Source organism: Pseudophryne corroboree, chromosome 4, assembly GCF_028390025.1.
Source record: "Pseudophryne corroboree isolate aPseCor3 chromosome 4, aPseCor3.hap2, whole genome shotgun sequence".
NCBI lineage: Eukaryota > Metazoa > Chordata > Amphibia > Anura > Myobatrachidae > Pseudophryne > Pseudophryne corroboree.
In genome coordinates, this window is record NC_086447.1 from 434390518 (window position 1) to 434402008 (window position 11491).

Genomic DNA, 11491 nt, shown 5'->3' on the forward strand with positions numbered 1-11491 from the left:
CTGGTAAGAAATAACTTAATTTGTTAAAAAAAGGGGTAATTAAGGAGTAACGTGAATAGTAAAGCTATGCGAAAATATAGCACTATATAAAGAATAATTCATATGGTTTCCAATACCACAATGAAAAGCCGGAATCCAAATCTTTGGGCTAGTGGATTTACTGTAATCACAATGACGTTTTTGCGTAATATATGACCATCATTTATTCTACAGCAATCCTATTCAAGATTATTTTAGCGTAGAGAATTGAATCATAAGTCATACAGAACCGAGTGCTAGTTGGTATTAATAGGGATCCCTCTAGATTGGGCAGAAGAATTTTTTGCAGTACCAGGGTGTTCCAAGGTGGTCTCCCATCCGAGTACTGACCCGGCCCTCCACTGCTTGGCTTCCAAGATCAGACGAGATCGGGCATCTCCAGTGGGGTATGTCCGCAATAGTTTAATCTGCCCGTTCAATCGATCCCAATACCCGTATCGCCCGAACAAATATTTCAATTGATCTGGGTCAATCGTGTGTTCAAAAATCTGTATTAGTCTTATGCCCAAAAATAGGGAATGAGATTACAGCAAAATCCAATAAATAATAGTGGGACAATTATCATGTGCAAAAATTATATGCAGAGATGTCCACTATATAATTAATATTGAGGACAATTATCAAATGCAAGGGAATGTTTTGTTCACTTGCATAGCCAGGATAGAGTGGTGATACTCAATGAGGCAATACCACCAATAATACAGTGTATGTAGCCCCTTACTTTATACCACCAGCCAATAAATCTCACTATATATGAGCCTCTAAAACTTGGGAAAGAATTCCTGCACTGTGTCAAAGAGGCTATAATGAGTAGAAAAGGAGCAGATAAACAGCTGAAAGTGTTGTTCAATAGTTATAATAGGCAGTAATGTGCATAATAACAATTAAATAGCAATATGCTGCAAATATTGAACAGGATAAAGTGGTGATATTCAATGGGGCAATGACACCAATAATATAGTATATGTGGCCCCTTAATTTATATCACCAATCAACAGTTCTCATTATATATAAGTCTCTTTGAGCAAAGAAATTTTTTTTGCAATGGGTCTGAGAGGCTTATAATGAGAAAAAAGAGAGAAAAGAGCAGATAGGCAGCTGAAGGTATTATTCATTAGCCGTAGCAGGCAGTAATAGTCAAATAGCAGTGTGCTGCAAAATTGATACTAAAACCACAGCTTGGAAGTTCATTGCACAGTAATCTGCTCTTTGGCTTTTAATACCACCAATGAAAATGCCAAGTAGCTCTCAACACATGCCAAATTGCTCCCAACACCTGTCATATACCTCACAGCTCCAGCACCTCTTGGAGCAGCTAGATTACGGATAACCTCTCAGTGCATAGCCTTTAAAGTGAATTATTACCCTGATAAGACAGTATTGAGTATTTATGAAGTACAGGGTATGAGTTCATACGATACCACTATCGATCCTGCTGTGGAGGCTGTCTGCGGCCGATCGCCGCTGGTAACTGGCTCTAGAGGTGCGCTGGAGGTGAAGCCGTGTACTGGCTTCTATGTGGAGGGTGTGGGGAGATTATCAGCTGTAGTCCGCGTGCAGCCGCTGCTCTCCAGATGCAGCGTGTGGTCGCGGTGTGTCCTCCGTATCTCGGCGGCTAAGCGCCGTGCCTGGTTAACTGTCCCTGGGTTCCGGTTGTTGCGATCACGTGTGCGCACCACGTGATCACGGAGTGTGACGTACGTTTCGCAGTAAAGCTTGATCACAGAACGTAGTGTGATCAGTATGAGTTCCTTATTTAAAGGCAGTCCTAAATGCTCATTGGATATTAGGTTGTGATAGACATTTGGCTGTGCCTATCCATGGATATATTATGATATTAGTTGAAGTAGAGGGAAGGTGTAGATAGTAATCCTCACAGTAATAAGATTCCATTTGGTGGCATGTGTATTGATAAAAAGATATCGTTGTATATACCTCTTTAATAAGGATTTATAATTATTGATTGCTAAGTTCTCAGTATATAGAGTAATTACTTAAATGAACGATTATATAATAAACTAAACTTAGTAGTAAGTTTTAATTTATAATTAATATAAAAGTGATATGGAAATGAATATGTACATATCAGTGTACATGTGTGTTGACAAATTGCAAACTACGCCTAATATGTCCCTAGTGTGCTTAATAGAGAATAAGTTATTGTCGTAACATTATGATTAAAAGGATTGAAATGATAAGAATGTGAGATAATACATTTTTTATCAAACAGTGAAAGACAGTAGTAACAGAGAAAGGGTGCCTGGGGGGGGAGAGAGGGGGGGGGGGTTTGTGATGAAGGGGAGGGGGAAGGGAGGGGGTGATCTTTATGGGGGGGTTGGGGTTTGGGATTGGGGTGGTTTGAAAGGGTTGTGGGGAAGGATAGGTTGATTGTAGGGGAGGGGGGGAAAAAGAGTTATATATAATGAGGGGGAAGGGGAGGGAATGAGAAGGAAATAGGAAGGGAAAGGTAGGATGGTGAAGTATGTGTAATGAGTGACTAATAGTGAATGATCATGTTGTTGAAGGGATTGGCGATAAGAAAAATAAGTTTGTTGCAGAGTATTATGCAGTATGTGTCATGTGTAGATAATTAAATAATGCGTGACAGTTATAAGGGCAATTGGTGCAAGGGCTAATCTTAAAGGATTGTGCGGGAGAAATATGAACTGAGATCCCAAAATTTGAAAGAAGTGACAGGTCAAAAGTGAAGTGAAGTGAAAATTGTTGATAATAGTTCCTATGGGGATTTTTCTAATATCTAATGTTAATATATGTAGCCAGGATGGATTCTATTACTGCATGGCTCCAAGGTCAAATGAATTTAAGTTAAATAGACTCCAAAATTGATGTTTTCATTCATGCCAGCTGGATATATAGTTCCCATCTTGAAGATCCATTCACTTTCTTTCTTCAAAAGACTGTCAGTTAGATTTCCTCCTCGTATTCCAAGTCTGATCTTTTCCAAACCAAAAATTCTTAGCTCTTCGTACCTGTTCCCATGATGAGTATAAAAATGACGGGCAACGGATGTTAGTTGTTTCATCTTTTGTTTGTCTGTGATGGCATTACGTATAGATCCTATATGTTCTAGGATACATTGTTTGAAGGGTCGTGTCGTCATGCCAATATATTTCTGATTACAACTGCAGCTGAGACAGTAGATAACCCCTTCTGTTTGACAGTTTATATAGTCCGTAATTAGAATTACGTTCCCATATTTGTCCTCTATTTCTTTTATAGGGACAATGTATTTACAGGCTTTGCATTTCCCACAGGGGTATGTGCCTGTAATACTTGTTTTCCTGTCCGGGAATTTCTGGAAGTGACTCTGTACTAAACGATCTTTCAAGTTTTTTGATCTACGCCAGCTCATAGAGACTTTGGGACCAAGTACCTTAGATAGAGTGGAGTCTGTGTGTAAAACGTGCCAATGCTTCTGTATTGCTTCGTTGATCTTTTTCCATTCTTGGCAGAAATTTCCCACGAAGCGGATGGTATTTTCAGACTTATTTTCTTCTGTTTTATGATCCTTGAAGATAATATCTTCTCTCTTGATGACTTTAACAGATTTGAATTCTTTTTTTACGGAAGTTTTACTATATCCCCTGTTACAAAGTCTCTGTGCCAGATCTGCACTTTGTATTGTAAAGTTCTTGTGGTCTGAGCAGTTTCTGCGCAGGCGAAGAAATTCCCCTTTCGGAACATTTTCTATCGTCGGGGGAAAATGAGAGCTTGTTTGGTGTAATAGTGTATTAGTCGCGGTACTTTTGCGATATAGGTTTGTAGCGATCATTCCCTCTGAATTTTTATAGATCATTAAATCCAGGAAAGGTACTTCTGTTTGACTTATGGTATGGGTGAGGCGAATGTTAAGATCATTCTTATTCAAATGTGCAATGAATTGATGCAGTAATTGTACGTCCCCTTCCCAAATCATAAGGATGTCGTCTATGTACCTATTCCACATAATAACATGAGTTGTAAAGTTGTCGTTATGATCTTTGAAAACAAATTCTTTTTCCCACCATCCAAGGAATATGTTTGCATATGTGGGTGCGCAAGCAGCCCCCATAGCTGTGCCTCTTGTTTGGAGGTAGAATTGATTGTTGAATGTAAAAAAGTTGAAATGAAGGACAAAATGTAGTAGTTTGATGAGAAAATCTTGAAACTCCTCTTTTCCATCGTTGTGTAAAAAGTACTCTACTGCTGCTACCCATCTTTGTGGCTGATAGAGCTATATAGTGCCTCAACATCTAAGGTCACTAGATATTGGTTATCTTCTAGTCTTAGATCATGCATTTTCCTGAGTATGTCCGTTGTGTCCTGAACATACGAAGGGAGATCTAACACAAAGTGTCTCAGATGTAAATCGAGAAAGATACTTGCCTTCTCCGTTAGTCCCCCTATGCCGGACACTATTGGTCTCCCGGGGGGAGTCTGTATGTTTTTATGTATCTTGGGTAGCATGTAAAAGGTTGGGATTCTGGGATTATGTGTCAGTAAGTATTCATGCTCCTGCTTGGTAATTGTCCCTTGTGCTTGTGCCTGATTGATAATTCTTTCATAGATGGTTTTGTAGTTCTGTAGTGGATTAAGTAGCATTCGTTTATAGCAATCAGTGGTGGTAAATTGTCGCTGTGCCACTTTGATATAGTCTGTTTTGGGCCAGATAACGATGTTTCCCCCTTTATCTGAGGGCTTTATAACCACGTCTTGCCATGTCTGGATTTCTCTGATGGCCATCCTTTCTTGTGAAGTTAGATTGGAATGACCTCGATACCTTCTTTTGTTGAGATGAATTTGATCGAATTCTTTGGCTACCAGTTTCATGAAGACCTGCACTTCAGGGCATATTTGTTCTTGTGGAAAGTATGTAGATTTCTTTTTACAAATAGGTCTGGGAAGGGATTCAGCTCCAATGCTGGGATTTTGTTCATGCTCTAATTCTTGTAAGGCGGCAAGAGCGTCCTGTTCAGCCTGAGATAAACTAGAAGATTCTGAATCCGAGAATGTACTCGGGGTCAAAGATGGGATTATTGTATCCTCCACTGTATTGGTCTGAATTAAAGATGGAATGGTCTCTTTCTCGGAATAAATTTTTGTTAGAAGCAATTTTCTCCCAAATAGTTTTAAATCTTTTTCCCACTTAAATCTATCAAAATATTCTGTGGGGGAAAAAGTCAAGCCTTTGTTAAGTACAGATTCTTGTATTGGTGTAAGTACATGCTCTGAGAGATTGATAATCTTCAATTTTGAGTCTTCATTCACCCCAGTTGTTGTTACCACCGATCCTGTTGATGTTGCATTTTGTACGTGTTGCGTGTCAGGGGTGGCGAGGAATCCCATTGTGATGGTCCTCTTCTTCTTCTTGCTCCCCCACCTTGTCTTCCTCCTCTTTGTCTGCCTCTTCCTCCACGGTGATCCCCTAAAAAAGTGGCTGCGTTCTGAGTATTAGCAGGTGTGTCACTTCTAGGGTTTACGTATCTTTCTGTGGAGTAATCCGGAGTCTCCTCTGCTCCTGATGTACCAGCCTCTGAAGATGAATATTGACCTGTGTATCTGGGTGGATCTTTTTTCCAGGATGATTTTTGCCATTTGAAAATTTTCCCTGACACAAAGTCTCTTTTGTTTCTGGCGTATTTCGTCTTTTTCCTGTCAATGATCATTTGCTCATAGGCTTGGAGTTCTAATTTATTTTTCTCAAAGCATCTCTGAAATTGAGAATCTTTTCCCCAGATCTCTAATGTCTTGCTTAATTCCTCCAATTTGTGTTCACATTCCTCTAATATGAGATTGTTATGTTTGATTAGAACATTCATCAAATCATTAGAACATTTTAGAAGAACGTGTTACCATTCTTTTTTGAGACTCTCACTGGCAAGGTCAAATATTGGAAAGACCCTTGGGCGGAGACCACGTGGGGATATTTTGTTTTTAATATAGTTTTCTAAGGTAGTTAGGTCCCAGTTGGTTCTGATTTGTTTGCGTAATATAGAGTCCAGTTTATGAAAGTCCTGCTCCCAACTGATATGGGGTCCAGTGTCCACCAAGTCACTTGGGAAAATGTCATCTAGGTTGTCCTTATTTTTCCATCTTGAACTGAGCTCTTGCTTTAAATTGAAACTCATACTAAGATAAACTTAACTCCTTGTATAAATGAAGTTGACAGGGCAGGGTATCCTAAGAGAAGAAAAAAATCCCACCCTAATAGGAAGTGATAGTATTGTGACTGTGCTGGTATCCCATGAAGACTGAATTAACAGCCAAAATATGGTTTGAGAAGAACTTATTTTGGGACCGCACTCGTCTGTAATCAGTTATTATTAATGTCCTCTGAAAAAACTGATTTATGATGCTAATTTGCTTATGGATACAGCAACCCTGTGCATGTGGGAAAAAAAATTTCTTTGTGCAGATATAAGTTGCTATCAGTGGTGCTCCCGAGAGTCAAGAGGGGATCGACTAGAAAAAAACAACAAAAGAAAGTTGGAAAGTAGACTCTTGTGTGGGAGCACTCATTTCAGAGGAATAAGTGTATCTTAATCAATACTGGTAAGAAATAACTTAATTTGTTCAAAAAAAGGGGTAATTAAGGAGTAACGTGAATAGTAAAGCTACGCGAAAATATAGCACTATATAAAGAATAATTCATATGGTTTCCAATACCACAATGAAAAGCCGGAATCCAAATCTTTGGGCTAGTGGATTTACTGTAATCACAATGACGTTTTTGCGTAATATATGACCATCATTTATTCTACAGCAATCCTATTCAGGATTATTTTAGCGTAGAGAATTGAATCATAAGTCATACAGAACCGAGTGCTAGTTGGTATTAATAGGGATCCCTCTAGATCGGGCAGAAGAATTTTTTGCAGTACCAGGGTGTTCCAAGGTGGTCTCCCATTCGAGTACTGACCCGGCCCTCCACTGCTTGGCTTCCAAGATCAGACGAGATCGGGCATCTCCAGTGGGGTATGTCCGCAATAGTTTAATCTGCCCATTCAATCGATTCCAATACCCGTATCACCCGAACAAATATTTCAATTGATCTGGGTCAATCGTGTGTTCAAAAATCTGTATTAGTCTTATGCCCAAAAATAGGGAATGAGATTACAGCAAAATCCAATAAATAATAGTGGGACAATTATCATGTGCAAAAATTATATGCAGAGATGTCCACTATATAATTAATATTGAGGACAATTATCAAATGCAAGGGAATGTTTTGTTCACTTGCATAGCCAGGATAGAGTGGTGATACTCAATAAGGCAATACCACCAATAATACAGTGTATGTAGCCCCTTACTTTATACCACCAGCCAATAAATCTCACTATATATGAGCCTCTAAAACTTGGGAAAGAATTCCTACACTGTGTCAAAGAGGCTATAATGAGAAGAAAAGGAGCAGATAAACAGCTGAAAGTGTTGTTCAATAGTTATAATAGGCAGTAATGTGCATAATAACAATTAAATAGCAATATGCTGAAAATATTGAACAGGATAAAGTGGTGATATTCAATGGGGCAATGACACCAATAATATAGTATATGTGGCCCCTTAATTTATATCACCAATCAACAGTTCTCACTATATATAAGTCTCTTTGAGCAAAGAAATTTTTTTGCAATGGGTCTGAGAGGCTTATAATGAGAAAAAAAGAGAGAAAAGAGCAGATAGGCAGCTGAAGGTATTATTCATTAGCCGTAGCAGGCAGTAATAGTCAAATAGCAGTGTGCTGCAAAATTGATACTAAAACCACAGCTTGGAAGTTCATTGCACAGTAATCTGCTCTTTGGCTTTTAATACCACCAATGAAAATGCCAAGTAGCTCTCAACACATGCCAAATTGCTCCCAACACCTGTCATATACCTCACAGCTCCAGCACCTCTTGGAGCAGCTAGATTACGGATAACCTCTCAGTGCATAGCCTTTAAAGTGAATTATTACTCTGATAAGACAGTATTGAGTATTTATGAAGTACAGGGTATGAGTTCATACGATACCACTATCGATCCTGCTGTGGAGGCTGTCTGCGGCCGATCGCCGCTGGTAACTGGCTCTAGAGGTGCGCTGGAAGTGAAGCCGTGTACTGGCTTCTATGTGGAGGGTGTGGGGAGATTATCAGCTGTAGTCCGCGTGCAGCCGCTGCTCTCCAGATGCAGCGTGTGGTCGCGGTGTGTCCTCCGTATCTCGGCGGCTAAGCGCCGTGCCTGGTTAACTGTCCCTGGGTTCCGGTTGTTGCGATCACGTGTGCGCACCACGTGATCACGGAGTGTGACGTACGTTTCGCAGTAAAGCTTGATCACAGAACGTAGTGTGATCAGTATGAGTTCCTTATTTAAAGGCAGTCCTAAATGCTCATTGGATATTAGGTTGTGATAGACATTTGGCTGTGCCTATCCATGGATATATTATGATATTAGTTGAAGTAGAGGGAAGGTGTAGATAGTAATCCTCACAGTAATAAGATTCCATTTGGTGGCATGTGTATTGATAAAAAGATATTGTTGTATATACCTCTTTAATAAGGATTTATAATTATTGATTGCTAAGTTCTCAGTATATAGAGTAATTACTTAAATGAACGATTATATAATAAACTAAACTTAGTAGTAAGTTTTAATTTATAATTAATATAAAAGTGATATGGAAATGAATATGTACATATCAGTGTACATGTGTGTTGACAAATTGCAAACTACGCCTAATATGTCCCTAGTGTGCTTGATAGAGAATAAGTTATTGTCGTAACATTATGATTAAAAGGAGTGAAATGATAAGAATGTGAGATAATACATTTTTTATCAAACAGTGAAAGACAGTAGTAACAGAGAAAGGGTGCCTGGGGGGGGAAGAGAGGGGGGGGGGGGGGGTTGTGATGAAGGGGAGGGGGAAGGGAGGGGGGCGATCTTTATGGGGGGGGGGTATTTTTCTTATCGCCAATCCCTTCAACAACATGATCATTCACTATCATTCACTATTAGTCACTCATTACACATACTTCACCATCCTACCTTTCCCTTCCTATTTCCTTCTCATTCCCTCCCCTTCCCCCTCATTATATATAACTCTTTTTTTTTCCCTCCCCTACAATCAACCTATCCTTCCCCACAACCCTTTCAAACCCCCCCAATCCCAAACCCCAAACCCACCCATAAAGATCACCCCCTCCCTTCCCCCTCCCCTTCATCACAAACCCCCCTTTCCCTCCCCCCCAGGCACCCTTTCTCTGTTACTACTGTCTTTCACTGTTTGATAAAAAATGTATTATCTCACATTCTTATCATTTCACTCCTTTTAATCATAATGTTACGACAATAACTTATTCTCTATCAAGCACACTAGGGACATATTAGGCGTAGTTTGCAATTTGTCAACACACATGTACACTGATATGTACATATTCATTTCCATATCACTTTTATATTAATTATAAATTAAAACTTACTACTAAGTTTAGTTTATTATATAATCGTTCATTTAAGTAATTACTCTATATACTGAGAACTTAGCAATCAATAATTATAAATCCTTATTAAAGAGGTATATACAACAATATCTTTTTATCAATACACATGCCACCAAATGGAATCTTATTACTGTGAGGATTACTATCTACACCTTCCCTCTACTTCAACTAATATCATAATATATCCATGGATAGGCACAGCCAAATGTCTATCACAACCTAATATCCAATGAGCATTTAGGACTGCCTTTAAATAAGGAACTCATACTGATCACACTACGTTCTGTGATCAAGCTTTACTGCGAAACGTACGTCACACTCCGTGATCACGTGGTGCGCACACGTGATCGCAACAACCGGAACCCAGGGACAGTTAACCAGGCACGGCGCTTAGCCGCCAAGATACGGAGGACACACCGCGACCACACGCTGCATTTGGAGAGCAGCGGCTGCACGTGGACTACAGTTGATAATCTCCCCACACCCTCCACATAGAAGCCAGTACACGGCTTCACCTCCAGCGCACCTCTAGAGCCAGTTACCAGCGGCGATCGGCTGCAGACAGCCTCCACAGCAGGATCGATAGTGGTATCGTATGAACTCACACCCTGTACTTCATAAATACTCAATACTGTCTTATCAGGGTAATAATTCACTTTAAAGGCTATGCACTGAGAGGTTATCCGTAATCTAGCTGCTCCAAGAGGTGCTGGAGCTGTGAGGTATATGACAGGTGTTGGGAGCAATTTGGCATGTGTTGAGAGCTACTTGGCATTTTCATTGGTGGTATTAAAAGCCAAAGAGCAGATTACTGTGCAATGAACTTCCAAGCTGTGGTTTTAGTATCAATTTTGCAGCACACTGCTATTTGACTATTACTGCCTGCTACGGCTAATGAATAATACCTTCAGCTGCCTATCTGCTCTTTTCTCTCTTTTTTCTCATTATAAGCCTCTCAGACCCATTGCAAAAAAAAAATTATTTGCTCAAAGAGACTTATATATAGTGAGAACTGTTGATTGGTGATATAAATTAAGGGGCCACATATACTATATTATTGGTGTCATTGCCCCATTGAATATCACCACTTTAATCCTGTTCAATATTTGCAGCATATTGCTATTTAATTGTTATTATGCACATTACTGCCTATTATAACTATTGAACAACACTTTCAGCTGTTTATCTGCTCCTTTTCTTCTCATTATAGCCTCTTTGACATAGTGTAGGAATTCTTTCCCAAGTTTTAGAGGCTCATATATAGTGAGATTTATTGGCTGATGGTATAAAGTAAGGGGCTACATATACTATATTATTGGTGGTATTGCCTCATTGAGTATCACCACTCTATCCTGGCTATGCAAGTGAACAAAACATTCCCTTGCATTTGATAATTGTCCTCAATATTAATTATATAGTGGACATCTCTGCATATAATTTTTGCACATGATAATTGTCCCACTATTATTTATTGGATTTTGCTGTAATCTCATTCCCTATTTTTGGGCATAAGACTAATACAGATTTTTGAACACACGATTGACCCAGATCAATTGAAATATTTGTTCGGGCGATACGGGTATTGGGATCGATTGAACGGGCAGATTAAACTATTGCGGACATACCCCACTGGAGATTCCCGATCTCATCTGATCTTGGAAGCCAAGCAGTAGAGGGCCGGGTCAGTACTCGGATGGGAGACCACCTTGGAACACCCTGGTACTGCAAAAAATTCTTCGGCCCGATCTAGAGGGATCCCTATTAATACCAACTAGCACTCGGTTCTGTATGACTTATGATTCAATTCTCTACGCTAAAATAATCCTGAATAGGATTGCTGTAGAATAAATGATGGTCATATATTACGCAAAAACGTCATTGTGATTACAGTAAATCCACTAGCCCAAAGATTTGGATTCCGGCTTTTCATTGTGGTATTGGAAACCATATGAATTATTCTTTATATAGTGCTATAT

At 39.4% G+C, this 11491-nt stretch overlaps 3 pseudogenes; 1 reads left to right on the top strand and 2 right to left on the bottom strand.

Moving 5' to 3' along the window:
- Nucleotides 1–319: 319 nt before the first annotated feature.
- On the bottom strand, nucleotides 320–439 carry LOC134913779 (5S ribosomal RNA; annotated as a pseudogene).
- Nucleotides 440–6908: 6469 nt separating this feature from the next.
- LOC134911931 (5S ribosomal RNA) lies at nucleotides 6909–7028 on the bottom strand (annotated as a pseudogene).
- A 4098-nt stretch (nucleotides 7029–11126) lies between these two features.
- Nucleotides 11127–11246, top strand: LOC134912071 (5S ribosomal RNA; annotated as a pseudogene).
- Nucleotides 11247–11491: the final 245 nt, after the last annotated feature.